The 15727-nt window shown below is 42.7% G+C and overlaps 1 protein-coding gene across 2 annotated transcripts in view; it reads right to left on the bottom strand.

The window, feature by feature from the left end:
* lpp (LIM domain containing preferred translocation partner in lipoma) overlaps positions 1-15727 on the bottom strand; it is a 235255-nt gene that overhangs the window by 192130 nt on the left and 27398 nt on the right. Inside the window, exon 2 of one of the 2 annotated variants that reach the window (XM_056246335.1) lies at positions 11092-11250. The exons of the other annotated variant lie outside the window; for it this stretch is intronic. The gene's annotated coding sequence lies outside the window, so the exon portion shown is untranslated. The remainder of the gene's footprint in view (positions 1-11091; positions 11251-15727) is intronic. 2 annotated transcript variants of the gene reach the window in all.

Below are 15727 nucleotides of genomic sequence, written 5' to 3'. Positions count from 1 at the left end.
ACTAGACTAAAATGCATGTTTTAACTGAAAGCAACTTGCACTGAGATATCTTAAAATATGTCACTGCCATTGTTTTGTTTCAAGATTCACACCTAGTAATGTTTTTTTATAAGGCACATTTATAAAAGCTACTTAAATGTTCTAATTGAACCAAGGCCTAATCCTGGCTTAGTCTAAGCCCTGTCTGTGAAACCAGGCTTAAATCTTTGAAAATTATTTCTCAAAATATCAGTGTATCAATGAAAATGTAATGAAAATGTTTTGTGTTTTACGGTTTTTGTTTTAGTTAACCACTCTGATTCTTTCATTGCCTCATTAAAAAAAAGTTGTTGTTTTTTTTGCTCCTATGACACTTTGCAATTGACTTTATGCACAGCTGCACTACTTCCTGAACTTAAGCCAGCTCCTTTATTTCCTGTCTTACATTATTGGACACACTGATTAATCCAGGTGTGTCTGATTGTTGTTGCTATGACTACTGAGGTCAGGCACACCTGAATTAATCAGTGTGTCCAATAATGTAAGACAGGAAATAAAGGAGCTGGCTTAAGTTCAGGAAGTAGTGCAGCTGTGCATAAAGTCAATTAAACTGAAGAAAACTAAAATCAGTCCATGACATTTTTGCCTCTAAACCCCATTTTTTTCAAGCAGCCCAGGAGAAAAGCATCATGTGATTTTCAGAATCTCCAGCCAACAAGCAGTGAAATACGACTCAAAGAAATCTAGCTGAAAGCTGGCAAAGTTTCTGTGCCGTTGGAATGACAACACTAATAAATGAAATAGACTCATAAATTCTTCATGGCCAGTGGCCATAAGTGAATCCATAACTGAAGAAAAATCTGTTGCATTCACCTCTGTGTGACGACGACCCTCTCTTATGTAATTGATAAAATAATTCTTCTTCCAAGAACATTATGAAAGCCTGTCTTTGCAAAATATGTGACTCATTGTATTGAGGAAAAACAATCATTATTTACTCAGCCTCAAGTCTTTCCAAACCTAAACGACTGTCTTTTATTTCCTATGGAACACAAAAGGAGAATGTTTGAATAATATACTGGACGGTCTTTTCTTTATAATAATGAAAGTAAATGGAAACTGGAACTTGTAAGGGTACACAATGACAAAAATGCTTAACGAATGAAAGCAAAAATTCTCAAAAAATCCAAATTTTGAACCAAATCTTTTCAGAACTGATCTGAGCGAACTCAATGACTCAACTTGTTGTAACTGGATTATTGAAATTTTTTAATTATTGATAGTGATGCACCAACATTTTGGCAACTGAAAATATTCGGTTCTCTTACGAGAGGTTCTATAATATAATGTAAAACGCGTTGCGGCAGCATGCAGACATAGGCAAGACGGCTCGCGTGCCTATTGGCTGTCCCGCGGCAACTGCAGCAGGCTATCGAGAGAGGCCCTTGGTGACGTCAGATCCAATGGGGGCGCTTCGTGCCCACTACGTCACCTCCCACCAAAGCGGGCGTGGCCTGGGCCTATAAATATGGCTCGATGGGCTGATATAATCTGATTTTTCATCTCTTCAGCGAAGCTCACGCATCGCTGGATCCGGAGTGAAGAAGCCGCGCCGTCTGAGAAAAGCTTTCTGTGGGACGAGCCTTTGCATCTGAAGCCGCTGGCCTTCATCTCGCCGCCTTCAGTCGCCGTACCTGCTACGCTTTCCGGCATTTATATCCTTTTACTCTGCCGAGTGTGTGTTCGCCGCTGCGACTATCTATCTAAAAGAGCAGCGTCTTTTTAAAGATGCCTCGTTCATGTGGCTCGTGCCGAGCCGCACTCAGCGACGGGGACCGCCATTTCATCTGCGTTTCCTGCCAGGGTAAGGATCACGCAGCTCTCGGCATTGTGAGCTATTGCCCATGGTGACTCTGAGGACTCGCCTGGCATTTTTCTCCGAGTCTGCACTTCAGCCCGCTATAGTGCCGCGCCGTAAAAAGCGCCGTACTCAGCGGGTCCCCGAGCCTTCTCCAGCCCGTGAAAGCTCGCCGGTTCACCCGCCAGCTTCACCAGCTTCACTCGAGTCGCTCACCAACGGACAACGGACAATGGCCACCGCCCGCCGCCGCTTCCGCCATTAATGATGACGAGATATCTGCATAGAGGAGGCCAGCTGCTCTATCCTGGCGTCAGACAGTGCAGGGCTCAACATAAAAAAAAATCCCCACTGGCCCCCGGGGCCAGTAGATCAGAGTTTTGGTGGCCCCTTCTATATTTTTACTGGCCCTGAACGAAATATAAGGAAAAGCACTTTTCCATTAAACTGTAGGCATATTTATTGTATACATTAGGATTAATCAATACAGCAAAGGGAGTACAGGAATTAAGAGAGAGCCCCTGTATGAAAAAATAACCAAATGTCAGCCTGCAGTAGATTATTTGTCAATACCTGCTCTCTCCTCATCTCCATCACTCTTTCTTTTTTTCTCAGTCTCCTCATCTTACATATGCTTATTAAAGCTAAAGTTATTCATTCAAGAGCTGATTTTCTTTTTGCCTTTTGTTGTTTAATTCTCAGTAATGGCGCAATCCTCAGCATGTTTATTAGACTGGTTCCCCTTTAAGAACGAGTGCAGATCTAATAGTCACTGATGCACCATATTTTCTCCCAAATATTTCCATAACGTCCATTTTAGACATAAACTGTTTAAGTGAATCTCCAAGGCGGTCATTTTGACATATTATTGTGTATATTTGATCGTTTAGACGCGCACATGAAGCCCAATGTGTAATTTGCTTGTCTCGTTACGGTATGTTTCGGAGCGCGCGCCGCATTTGGAACAGCATCTCTTGCGCAGATTTTTGTGCTTTTAATAGCTCTTTTTATTATTAAACGTGTCCCGCAATTTAGCAACAGTAGAGACTGCATTTTACAACAATCACCGATCGTGCTGATTCTGTCTTAAAGTTTTAGTTTTAAGGTGAAATGGCAGCGTAGCCTACTGCTGCGATGGGAAGGAAGTTGCGCTATACAGAATGCGGCTATAGTTTTTAATGGTTTTACCTCAAATATTCTATAATCTTTGGAAGCCGAAATCTAAAATAAAATCCGAGTAATATCACAGATCTAAAGTGTGCTACGTTTTAGTTCTGTCCTCTGCTCTGTGGTCACTCATTAAGCTGGGCTGTCGTGCTGTGCGCACTGTGGCACCGCGTGAGAGATCTCTCTCTATCTGGACTGCGAATAGCAAAAATGCATCACAGACTAATGGTTTAATATTAATATATCCAGAAATGGCTGGTGACTCAGCGAGATGGTAAAAAAAACAACCAATAACGTCTGATGATCACCCCGCGTGTATTTTTCCAGTACAGACAGCAGAGCCAATAACGTCCGAGCTTATCGATACAGCGGTCTTTCAAAATTCAGCCCCGGGCTCGTTTAATACCGGGTTTCGGTACCCATCCCTACCAGTGTAGGCCCTACTGTGTTTTCCATGACACTGGGAATGTCCTCTTTCTCGTATCAGCCTCGTAGTTCTTTGACATTTTAACATGTTAAAATAACCTAAAGTAACACTAATGGTGTGTTCACACACCGAACGCGAATTTAATTATTTGCGCGAGTAGATTACATACAAAGTCAATGCAAAGACGCGAATAGACGCATCATTTGCGCCGGGCGTTGCGAATGACGCGAATTGGGCGACGTGTTTGCCGCGAATGTCTTCCGCGCAAGTTGAAAAATTTGAACTCGAGCGAATGTTCAAGCGTCTAACTAGACGCGATAGACGCGTATTTGACGCTCTATTCGCGTTCGGTGTGAACACACGTCACTGTGTATGACGTTTGCTGTTTGTTTTGCTGATGGCCAGTCACTGGCCCGCGCGGGCCAGTGACTGGCCAATCAACTTGCCCGACATACTCTTTTACTGGCCCCGGGCCATCGGGCCATTGCTTATGTCGAGCCCTGGACAGTGAGGATTGGGTGAGCTCTGTGGACCTCCCCCCTCTGCCCGCGAGTCGTCAGGGAAACGGGCCAGCATCGAATCCGAGCTGATGCGTCTGCTCTCACAGGCCGTGGCGAGCCTCGGCCTTGAGTGGGCGGCGCCCGCGCACAACCGACTGGATGGATGTTTCCTGCAAAGGGACCGCGTACCTCTGTCTCAGCAGCATTCTCCGAGGTGTATGGTGCCAAAGACAGAGGATACCACTCTCTTCTACGAGTACCACCTCGGGCATGGGCCTCCGGTCTGTTTCGCCTGAAGGTCGATCAGAAATGCGTCACAGCTCTGAAACCTTGGAGAGCAATCGACTGGTAGCAGTCAGGTGTAAACCTGGGGACTTCCTCGAGTGTGAAGGTGGTGTCCACGGATGCCTCCACCTCGGGATGGGGAGCACTGCTCGAGGGCAGACCATTCTTTGGCCAGTGGTCAGAACGGGAGAAGCTCCTACACATAAACTGTCTAGAAATGAGGGCAGTCGACACATGCTGAGGCGCTTTTGTCCCTGAATAAAAGGTCACCACGTCTTGGTCCGCTCGGACAACATGTCAGTGGTGGCCTACATAAATCGCCAGGGTGGCATCAGGTCAAGAAACCTTTACAGGCTGACGGAACGCATCCTGGTCTGGGCTCAGCACAATCTGCGCTCATTGAGAGCAGCACATGTGCCTGGTCACCTGAATTTGGGACCAGACAGACTGTCCAGAAACAATGTTCCAGCAGGAGAATGGTCTCTGCACCCGCAGACGGCCCTACTGCTGTGGGAGACATTCGGCAGAGCGCAGGCCCACATCTGGCCCCACTGCCCACTCTATGCTTTTCCCCCCGTCTCGCTCCTGCCTCAGGTATTGGAACGAATCAGGGAAAACGGATGCTCAGTGCTACTTGTGGCTCCGCTCTGGAAAAACCAGGCTTGGTTCCCAGTTCTGATGCAGCTGACAAGCACTACCCCATGGCCAATTCAAATGAGGAAAGACCTCCTCTCTCAGGCCAAGGGCTCGATTTGGCATCCTCGCGCTGAGCTGTGGTCCCTGCACGAATGGGCCATCAACGGGTACCCGCAAACCTGCCGGAGGGAGTGTTAAACACGATCAAGCAGGCTAGAGCGCCGTCTACTAGACAACTCTATTCCTCAAAATGGTCTGTGTTTTATGGCTAGTGCAAAGCTCGAGGCTTTTCACCCCTAGACTGCGGGGTTACGGAAGTTCTCTCTTTCCTTCAAGAACTACTGGATAAGGGCAGAACCCCATCCACACTCAAAGTTTATGTGGCGGCCATAGCAGCGTTTAAAAAACCCGCGACAGGCCAGTCACTGGGGAAGAACGATCTGGTCATCCGCTTCCTTAAGGGAGCTAAGACGTTGAATCCTCCCAGACCCCCTCAGTCCCCATGTGGGACCTTTCCACGGTTTTGGAAGCCATGAAAGGTGCCCCGTTCGAGCCAATCCATTTGTCAGACATGAAACATCTGTCGTTCAAGACAGTGTTTCTTATGGCTCTTGCTTCAGTGAAACGCATAGGGGATTTACAAGCGCTCTCAGTAAGCGCGACGTGTATGGAATTTGGGCCAAATGGCTCGAAAGTCATACTCAAACCAAGACACGGATACGTGCCTAAATCCCTCAACACACCGTTCAGGGCTCAGGTTATTTCGCTGTCTGCCCTGCTGGTTTACAACGAGGAAAAGGACGCGAGCTTCCTTTGCCCAGTCAGGGCATTAAGAGCTTATGTGTCTCGCTTGTCTGTTTTCAGACAGACTGAGCAGCTCTTCGTTTCGTTCAGCGGACGTGCTAAGGGACTAGCCGCATCGAAACAGAGCCTATCCAGATGGATAGTTGATGCCATAGCGCTGGCATACACGTCTAAAGGCTTGAAGTGTCCTTTAAGTGTTATTAAAGGACACTGGGGATATTCAAATTAAATGACCCATCATACCACTGATCAGCTCTACCAAACTTAGATGTCTTTTCCAGTAATAAACAAACACTGTTAATTTGTTTTGATTGATACTGTGAAGCAGCTTTGATACAATCTGTATTGTGAAAAGCGCTATATAAATATATTTGACTTGACTTGACTTGTTAGAGCGCACTCCACAAGAGGCATGGCCTCGTCGTGGGCTTGGTCTAGGGGGATTACCTTGCAGGATATCTGTATGGCGGCAGGCTGGGCCTCCCCGTCTACATTTATAAGGTTTTATAACCTAGAGGTTCCCGCCTTACAGGCTAAACTACTTTCGGTTTAAAAATCAGTATTGTCTGCCCCGTTGTTTCGGCTCAGAATACTACAACCGCTTGAGCACCGCTCGCTGATCGATAAAAACTCCATGGGCAAAAGTAAGACCCATACCGTTACCCAGTTCAGGCCGAACATTTTCACCCTGACTGTGTGGAACACTGTTGATGTGATTAGCTCCCTTAGGACGCTAACTTATTGGGAACGACGCTTCTAGCCTCTCTTCTCAGACTCTTTGTGAGTCCCTGGTGATTGTGCACTATATGAGCCACAGGCACCTGCCCTTGGAACTTTGGTGTTGGTTCCCAGCACGCACGGCGTTTTACACTGTGTTCCCCTAGCGTAAGATATTACGCAGTACGAGAGAACCTCTCGTAAGAGAACGTACTCGGTTACTAACGTAACCTCGGTTCTCTCTAGAAGTACGAGTACTTCGTATCTTTGCCGTGCCTGCAACACGCTCTGGTTCGCTTTGGCGATGAAAAACCAGATTATATCAGCCCATCGAGCTATATTTATAGGCCCAGGCCACGCCCGCTTTGGTGGGAGGTGACGTAGTGATTGGATCTGACGTCACCAAGGGCCATTGGATCTGACGCCCATTGGATATGACGTCACCAAGGGCCTCTCTCGATAGGCTGCTGCAGTTGCCGCAGGACAGCCAATAGGCACGCAAGCTGTCTTGCCTATGTCTGCATGCTGCTGCAACGCGTTTTACATTAATTCAAAATTAAGGATAATTTTTGGCTTCAATATCTTGTGGAAAAGAGGTTTTCCCCGAGCGTAAGATATTATGCAGTACTTGTTCCCTCTTCTAGAGAGAACCGAGGTTACGTCAGTAACCGAGTACGTTTTAGATTTAAAAAAAAAATAATAATAATTAAATTTTAGAGGGCCAAAACCATTGATTGAAAGAGAGGTTTAATTAGCTAGTAGTGTGGAAACACTTTACCGTGACCAAAAAGGACTTTCAGTTTTTCGACAAAAAGAAAACATTTTCTGTAAAAAAAATGGGTGGATTACTAATCAATAAGAATTACATTTCGGTCTGTTCATCACACAACGCTACTGTTTAACAGAATTTCCAACTAGTCTTTTAATGTCATTTTATGTTAACACTTTTTTTTAAGTGGTAATAATTACACCATTTAGTTTTACATTCTATTGAGATTTAAATGTTCATTAAAAATGAATGGTTAAGTCATTCCCAATCCCTAACTTCCTATTATTTCCCATTAGCCTCCAGTGGTTCAGTGGGTCTCTTTTGTGGAATCCCAGGATAAGGTATGCAAGGTCATTTTTAGCATACTTGGCTCTTTGCTAAGGTGGATCAGTGCTTAAAAGTCCACTACCTCTATCCTTGGTTCGATGCAGCCACACAAGAGCTGAGGATCAGAGGGTCCATTTAACATGTAGACCCTCACGGGGTATTAAATGCTAACAGAGGCCAGGTGGATGCACACTGCATGTTTACAGAGGAACCAGAGAGGTAACTCAATGTCCAATGAAACATAAATTTAGATGAATTCACATTCGCCTATTAACTGTGTATTGTGCAGAACAGAAATAACCTGATACAATTTTAACCACAAGAGCAAAGGGTATTTTGGTAAACTTTGATATTTTGTGCCGTGGGGGAGGGCAACACATTTTTGCGAGAACACTGATAGTTCACCAAACATAGGGGGGAAGAGCAAACATATGAAAGCTTCTAAACCAGGGCTATTCAATTGGCGGCCCGCGGGCCAAATGCGGCCCGCCAATCATCTCCATGCGGCCCGACGGCACCAACCTCCCTCCTCCTCTTTTTCTGGCGGTGCGGCTAATTCAGTTTGATACTCGCTCCGGTTGACCTGAGAAACGTTTTACGTGTGAATATTTCAGCAGTTATTATATGTGTTCTGAATTTATGTCGACTGAACCAGCGATAGGCTACCAATCATTCGTGAATGAATCATTCATTTGCTTCGATTCTAAACGCGCTTGCATAGCGGTCTAAAACTATTCGGATTCATTCGGACCGCTCCGTTACTGAATCAGCTGAAGCGGTTTCTCGTTCAGTACAGTCTAACAACAAATAGCGATGTTTTCAGTTGTTTCACTAGTTGTTTCAACACGGCCCAGCACAGAGTTGCGTTTACTCCCGGACACTAATATTAAACAGCGTTGTGACAACCAGTGAGAAGTGTTTCAATTCGACAGACACCTCTCTGTTACAAACCAACAATCACTTGATGATTTAATTAGTATTAAATCGGATGAAACAGCCTCAACATTCCCAACAAGACTGATGAGGAAAGCAGAAGAAACACTGTGAGCATGAACGAAATTAGAAGACTTTAAATCCCCTAATCACCCTTACAAACATTTACCATGAATGTTCTGTAGTAATTTACCATGGTTGGGCAGAAATGTGCAATATTTATATTGAATAATATGTAGTAATAAATAAATATAGTAAATATATATATACTATAATATTATATAGGCCTATAATAGTAAATATAGTGATTTATATTGCATTAGTTTTATTAGGTGGGTAGAGGAATAATTAATGCTTGTTATGAAATTATGTCAGTTTCTTTGTAAAGGTGCGTATAGTTTTTAACATTTCTTTATACAGTGGGAGTGAGTAGCCTGTGGTTAACAAGTCTCACTGTCAGAATATTTTCATTTAAGCATAACAATTATACAAAATTATTATTATTTCTCACCAACAGCTATAAGTTTGTATAAATAATTTATTTGTTCCAAGGAAAATAGTTGTACACAGCTATAAATTATCAAGTCTAAATTATAAAGTCTAATACCATATTTCCAAGTAAATACCACATTTTTTAGGGTTACTTTAACTTATTTATTGAAACTGTTATGTTTCAATAAATAAGATAAACCCCCAAACCAACCCACCGGCCCACCTCTACTTTTCGATTTGATAATGCGGCCCTCGAATGAAACTAATTGAATAGCCCTGTTCTTAACAGTTTCTCTTTGTTTTCAGTTTTTTGACAGTGAAAGTGACGGGACTGTGTCTGAGACAGACGATAATGTTGAGGAGGACCCTGATTATAAGGCATTCTTGAGAATGCCTTATGAGACTCCTAGAGTTGACCCTCCCGTTATCTCTCAACCACAAGCAGACATTACCTTCCAAAAATGGAATGTTATTACAGTCCCGCTTGCTTCCTACGACAAGGTACTGCCGTGGCCACAAGGTTTTGGCAATGAGTTTGAATTTTGAGTTTTGCAAAGTTAGCTGCTTCAGATGTTGTGATGCTGATTCACATTTGTCTATATTATTGAGCAGAGTAATCAGATGCATTTTACATATTTTCAAAAAGCTTTATTGGCCAATAAACTTTAATCACAAAACCCCAAATTTCACTGTTTTTGGCCGTGGCAATCTAATGATATATCATCAGCACATGATTGCTATAAAAGGAGGGAAGAAGTGCTTCTAATTATTGTGCTCCCTAGCCCACCTTTGGGCTTTTATAAATGTGGCAACTGTGCGCAATGCTCCAATTCGACCAATGCAAAGGACTTTTCACATGCACGTACTGGTAAGAAATATTTCATTTCTTCATTTATTAATTGTAATAGTACTCACATAATATACATGTTAAAGTGTCCCTGTGGACTGGTATACATAGGTCAAACAAAACATCAATTGAAATTAAGAATAGCTGAACATAAAACAGCAATTCGTACCCAGAATATAACATATGCCATGGCGAGGCATTATAAGCAGGCCAATCATGGTTCCCCTGCATCTTTGAAGTTTTGGGGAATTGAGAAAATTACACCCCCATCTAGAGGTGGTGACATTATCAATAAACTTCTATGCAGGGAAGCGTTCTGGATACATACGCTTAACACTCTTGAACCTCTAGGTTTAAATGAAGAATTGAGCCTATCATGTTTTCTCTGAATATTTTAAACATATTAGTGCATTTTGTGAGATGTAGATATTTCGATTCCCATTATACTGTGCACATTTCATGTATGTTTCTTGTGTTTGGACATTTACCCTTTAATGATTGATTGTTCGAGTGTGGCACCTTGTTGTAGATGGGTGCGTCTTGGGTGGTTAACGCCCCCTTTACACACCTGTGGATGATCCTTATTAATGGTTTCATTACCCATGATCTCCAAGGACTCTGATGAAGATGTAACTTTACATCGAAACGTTAGTCACTGGTTTGTACCTCAAATAAATGGATTACTAAGAAGATTTATGTGTTGCACCGGCGATTTTCCTTTTCTGCCTTGTCTTGTCCTGCCCTGGTTGCACCGGATTGTTTGGGAATCACAGTAGCGCAGCAAGCCTTCCTTCTCATATTGTGTTCTTGTGTTAGCAATGGTTACCTCCAAAGCAAGATGTGCAGCCATCGTCACTTTTCATCAAAATGGCCTCACATGAGGAGCTTTCGCACCGGAGGAAACTTTTCATAGTTCCTAGAAATATTGGCGGAAGTACCCGGATTTTGGTATACGCTACACAGCATACGCTAATAACTTTGTTTTCATTACTGTCTACTTTCTATGTATTTAATAGTTCTATCGAATAACATATTAGACATGACTGTTAGACAGATCGTAAACTAATGAACACTGAGAATGCAAGCATTGTTTGTTTGCTCAGAGTTTGGCGTTCTCAGCGTCATCAAAATAAAGGCCAGCCACGGCATCAAAATAAAAGTCACAACAGCAAGCGCGGCTTACGTCACTTCAGAGTTCCTACTGGCTGTGCGAATGCTACCAGAAAACGTTCCTGGGGAACCATTATTTCTCTGGGAACCATCCTGGTGGTTAGTTCCTACTATCTGGTGCGAAAGCCCCTTTGTAAGGAAATAGCTGCAAAAAAAATTGCACCTGAAAGAACCATTTACCGGATCAGGAGAGTATCAGCTTCAGTAAAGAAGGCTTTAGGACGTCACAGAGTGTCCAGCAAGCACCAGGACTGTCTCTTCCTGAGGAATCAGCTATAGAATCGTGTCACCACCAGTGCAGAACTGCTCAATATAGGCAGCAGGTAGTTTCAAGTGGATCTGCACACACAGCCAGGCCAAGACTTTTGGACAACAACCTGATGTAAAGAAGGACACCAAAGAAGCCACTTCTCTCCAAGAAAACATCCAAGATGGACTGAAATTCTGCAGGAAGTACAAGGATTGGAAGTACAAGCCCCCTTCCGACTGTTTGGGACATCGGGAAAACCGATAGTCTAGAGAAAAAAAAGTGAACGCTACCATGAGTCCTGCGTCGTGCAAACAGTGAGGCATCCTGAGACCATCCATGGGAGTGTTAAATTGACCCCAAACATATCCTTGATAACAAAAATTTTATAATATAATAATATAAAGCCATTAAAACACCAAAAAATATATATATATTTATTTTTCATTGATTGAATTCTATGTCAATCAGTGAGATTTTATGGTGATTTATTTGCTAATTTGTCCATAGTTGTGCAATAAGTATTCCAGATGTATAAGGGGCAGGGTGGGGATGGGGGTGTAGGTGGTGTTTTATTTAAAGGGCTATTTAACAAGTCAACAAAGAAACAAAGTACCTGACTTAAACCTTTGTAAAAAAAAAACAAAAAAAAAACACCTTCATATTCTGGGGGTTTAAATTGTTTTTAATTGCTGTTTAAATTGCCCTAGTTGGTAAAAAAGGTTTTTGAAAATAATTATTAGGTTGTGTACACACTATTCAAGGTGTAAGTAAAATATGTTGTATTTTTAGATTTAAATTTTTTTTTTTTTTTTTATCGTGGAAATTCTTATTTGTCATTAACACAATCGGAAAGCAATAAAGTAAGGCGAGAGACAAAATGTGCATTTCATCCGAGGCCTACATTCTTCTTGCACTTTGCTTCCTCCAAAATTGCATGTGTTTCTTCTCTCATTATGTCCTCTGTAATTCTCGGTCGTATCCCCCATAATTTTGCCTACATTTTTTTTGTTTATTTTCTGTCTTTCCATTCTTTTCTCTCTTTTCTCTACTTTCCGGCCATTCCATTGTTTCCAGGGAATATTCTGCATTGCCAAACTCAGTTAGACAGGCGTATATTAAGTTGTGAAAGATTGATGTGCCATTGACTCGGCCGGTCTCTCGTCTTGCCATAGGCTTAAATCATTCATACGAACATTTTAAGATGTTTCTTTTGAAGTCAAAGGGCTTCAGGAGGTGCATGCTTTTATTTAGACTATTGGTTTAGTGTTGATACATTTAATGTGTCTAAATCATTAAAATTTCGCTTATTAGAAGTGCAACACGAAGTCGTCCTGATTTACTCTCTGTCAGAAGTACAAGCTTACAGCCTACAGGGAGTTACAGTTGTTTTGTATTATATTCTCCAAAGTAGGCTGCTTTAGCTCTGCCTTAACAATAACCACACAGATGTGAATACCCTAAGGAATAGCTTGGCTGAGATCTATTCCAGAGTCTGTTCTGGTAGGTGGGTGTGTGTGTTGTGTTGTGTTTTGTTTTGCAGAGATTGGGGACTAACCGTACCCCACAGCGCTATACCATGAGGCAGGACAATCTATGCAGTCCGCCATTGATCTCAGAAAGTGACTGGTGAGTATAATGCAATTTATCAAATCAGCATCTGTCATCCTCATGGGACACTCTGACACGATGCAAATTCACTTCACACCATCCAATAAAACATCCTATCAGCCTCAGCCATTAACATGATGGACTGCCCTCCGGTAAGTAGGATTGTGGATCACAACAAGGACTTTTATAAAACCCTAAAACAGCTGGACAAACTCATAACTCTCATTTTTGAGGTTATTCTTTTGGCTTGCATGTTCAGGGTGTTCAGTAAGCTCACCCTCTCCCCGCCCACCCGTCCAATCCTGGGTTAAGAGCATGCAGGAATGTCCACAATGCAAGGACTATTAGCTAAACTGTTCAGCTACCAGAAACATCCTTCCATATTTGGACCCACAGTGCATGGATTTGAAAATCCAGCCCTCTTCCTGTGTCTCTCTGCCTTCTATTTCAGCTCAGTATTTACAAGAGTACCAAGTGGCCATATAAGACGCTGAAAAATAACAAAGAACAACAAAAACTGCTGAATTAAAATATGAAATTAAACCAATTTGAAACTCAAACAGACTACAAGTCACTGGCACATTTAATTGTAAATAGTTTATCATCTATATTTGCATGATGAAATTTTATTTTAATTCATTAAAAAACAGATTGATGTTTATATTGCTGTACGGTTCAAAAGTTTAGGGTAAGCAAGCTTTTGTTTATCAATATTAAATTAGTAACTTTTATTCAGCAAAAATACACTATATTGATCAAAATAAGTGACATTTATAATGTTACAAGATATTTATATTTCATACAAATGTTGTTTTATTCTTTAAATTCATAGAATCATGAGTAAAATATATCACATTTCCACAAAAACATTAAACGGCACAACTGTTTTCACTTCATAAGAGGAAATGTGGGCACCAAATCAGCATATTAAAATAGTTAATAGTGAAATATAATATGACACAGTCGACTGGAGTAATGGCTGCAGAAAATGTTGTCATCACAGAAATAAATTACATTTTAAAATATAAAAATAGAATAGTTATTATAATTATATTATAATGTAGCTAGTTTCATGACTTTGGTATTTTAGATGTCACTGTCAGCTAGTAATACTACAACTGAATCATTTAGTCTAGTTTTAGATTTTTCTCATTTATTATATACATATTTTTAATAAATAAATAAACTAGGCGTGCAACTTAATGATGCAATCGATAATGAAAAAAAATCGACAATGGATTTCAAAATCGACTAATCGGGTCTGTGCACTGTCATCGGAAAACGTCTCTGGTTACTCACGTAACCGTAGATCCCTGAGAGGAGGGAACGAGACATTACGTATGGGGAAATCCATTTTCCTCGAATCATGAAGTCTGATAGAATAACTCTTTTGCTTGCAAATAGCCAATGGCGGTCCCGCCATCACCTGATTGGCTGACACTGCTCAATATAGGTGACGGCGGGCGCCAAAAACCTCAGAATCTTAGCTGAACGAGAGTAAGGAGACTGAGAGTCCCTCCCACACGGCAGGTTACGTAATGTCTCGTTCCCTCCTCTCAGGGAACTACGGTTACGTGAGTAACCAGAGACGTTCCCTTATCGAGTCGGTCTCTCGACATTACGTATGGGGAACAATAAAACCTCCGCCGCGTGGGAGAAACCCCGCCCAGCTCTCAGGAACAGACACCGGACCTGGTTGAAACATCTATTGGCACAGAGCCAACTCGGCATCTGCACCAACGAAGGCCCCTCCCATCAAGCTAAGCACGCTGAACTGAATGGAGGGAGATTGCAGCAAGTGATTGGTGCTTAGGAAAATACTGCCGGCTATGAATGCGGACATAACAAAGGGCACAATATAGTGAACATGATAGCTATGCTAATAATAACTCGCACTGTCTGACGACTAGTCGAACCGTGGCTAGAGCGCGCGCCATCGGGGCAGTCTAGCCTAGTCCAACGACAGCACAGCTTTCTCTCCCTGCACTGACAGACATGTGGTGCGAATGAAGGGATATTCAAGTTATAGAATCTCGCGAAGGTATTACGAGACGACCAACCTGCCGCGAAACAAATGTCTTGAATAGACATGCCTTTCGCCCACGCCCATGATGACGCCAAACTCCTAGTGGAGTGGGCGTGCACCCCTTTAGGGAAACGGCTTCCCGTGAAGCATAAGCCAGCCAGTGCACAGCCTCCACTATCCAGTGAGATAGCCTCCGTTTCGACAGCGCGCCGCCTCTTAGCACCCGCGTAGCAGACGAAGAGCTGCTCTGAAGTTCGAAACTGGCTAGTTCTGTTCAAATAAGCACGCAGGGCACGCATGGGGCACAAGCGTACTTCTGAGACTCTGAAACACTGACCTCATCCGGGAAAAATGCTGGAATTGCAACCACCTGGGCTCTGATGAATATACGCAGTAGATAATAGCCCCATAATAGCATAGCACCTCAGTAAACAACAAACAAATAGCCGTAGCTACAACTGTGAGTAGACGAGTTAGCACAGAATAGCCAGTTGTACTGAAGGAAACGGGGCAACATAACAGCATAGCACATGTACGTAACAGCATCGGTCGCTGTAGCGCATCCATGCATGTACATAACGCAGCATAAGTCGCCGTAGCGACAGAACTGCGTAGAGACAGAAACTGAGATGTACAGTTCGATCAGGATGGCTAGCTGCACGGAAACGGGGCAGCATTACAGCATAACACATGGTAAATTGCACATCCGTGTACGTACATACATTCAGAAACTGTGAGTATGCACAGTAGATTAAGATAGCTAGTTTTGCACTGAAAGAAACAGAGCAACAAAATAGCAACACGCGTCCTTATACGTACATAAGTGCAGTGTAGTCGCTGTAGCGACAAACTGAATATGCAGTTAGATAGGATAGCTGGTTGTTGCACTGAATGATAGAGGGCAACATAACAGCATAACACATCAGTGTGCA

Source organism: Rhinichthys klamathensis, unplaced genomic scaffold, assembly GCF_029890125.1.
Source record: "Rhinichthys klamathensis goyatoka isolate OS25496 unplaced genomic scaffold, OSU_Roscu_1.1 h1tg000036l_1, whole genome shotgun sequence".
NCBI classification, from domain to species: domain Eukaryota; kingdom Metazoa; phylum Chordata; class Actinopteri; order Cypriniformes; family Leuciscidae; genus Rhinichthys; species Rhinichthys klamathensis.
The sequence above is the reverse complement of the archived record's forward strand: the minus strand, read 5'-3'. Positions and strand labels throughout refer to the sequence as shown.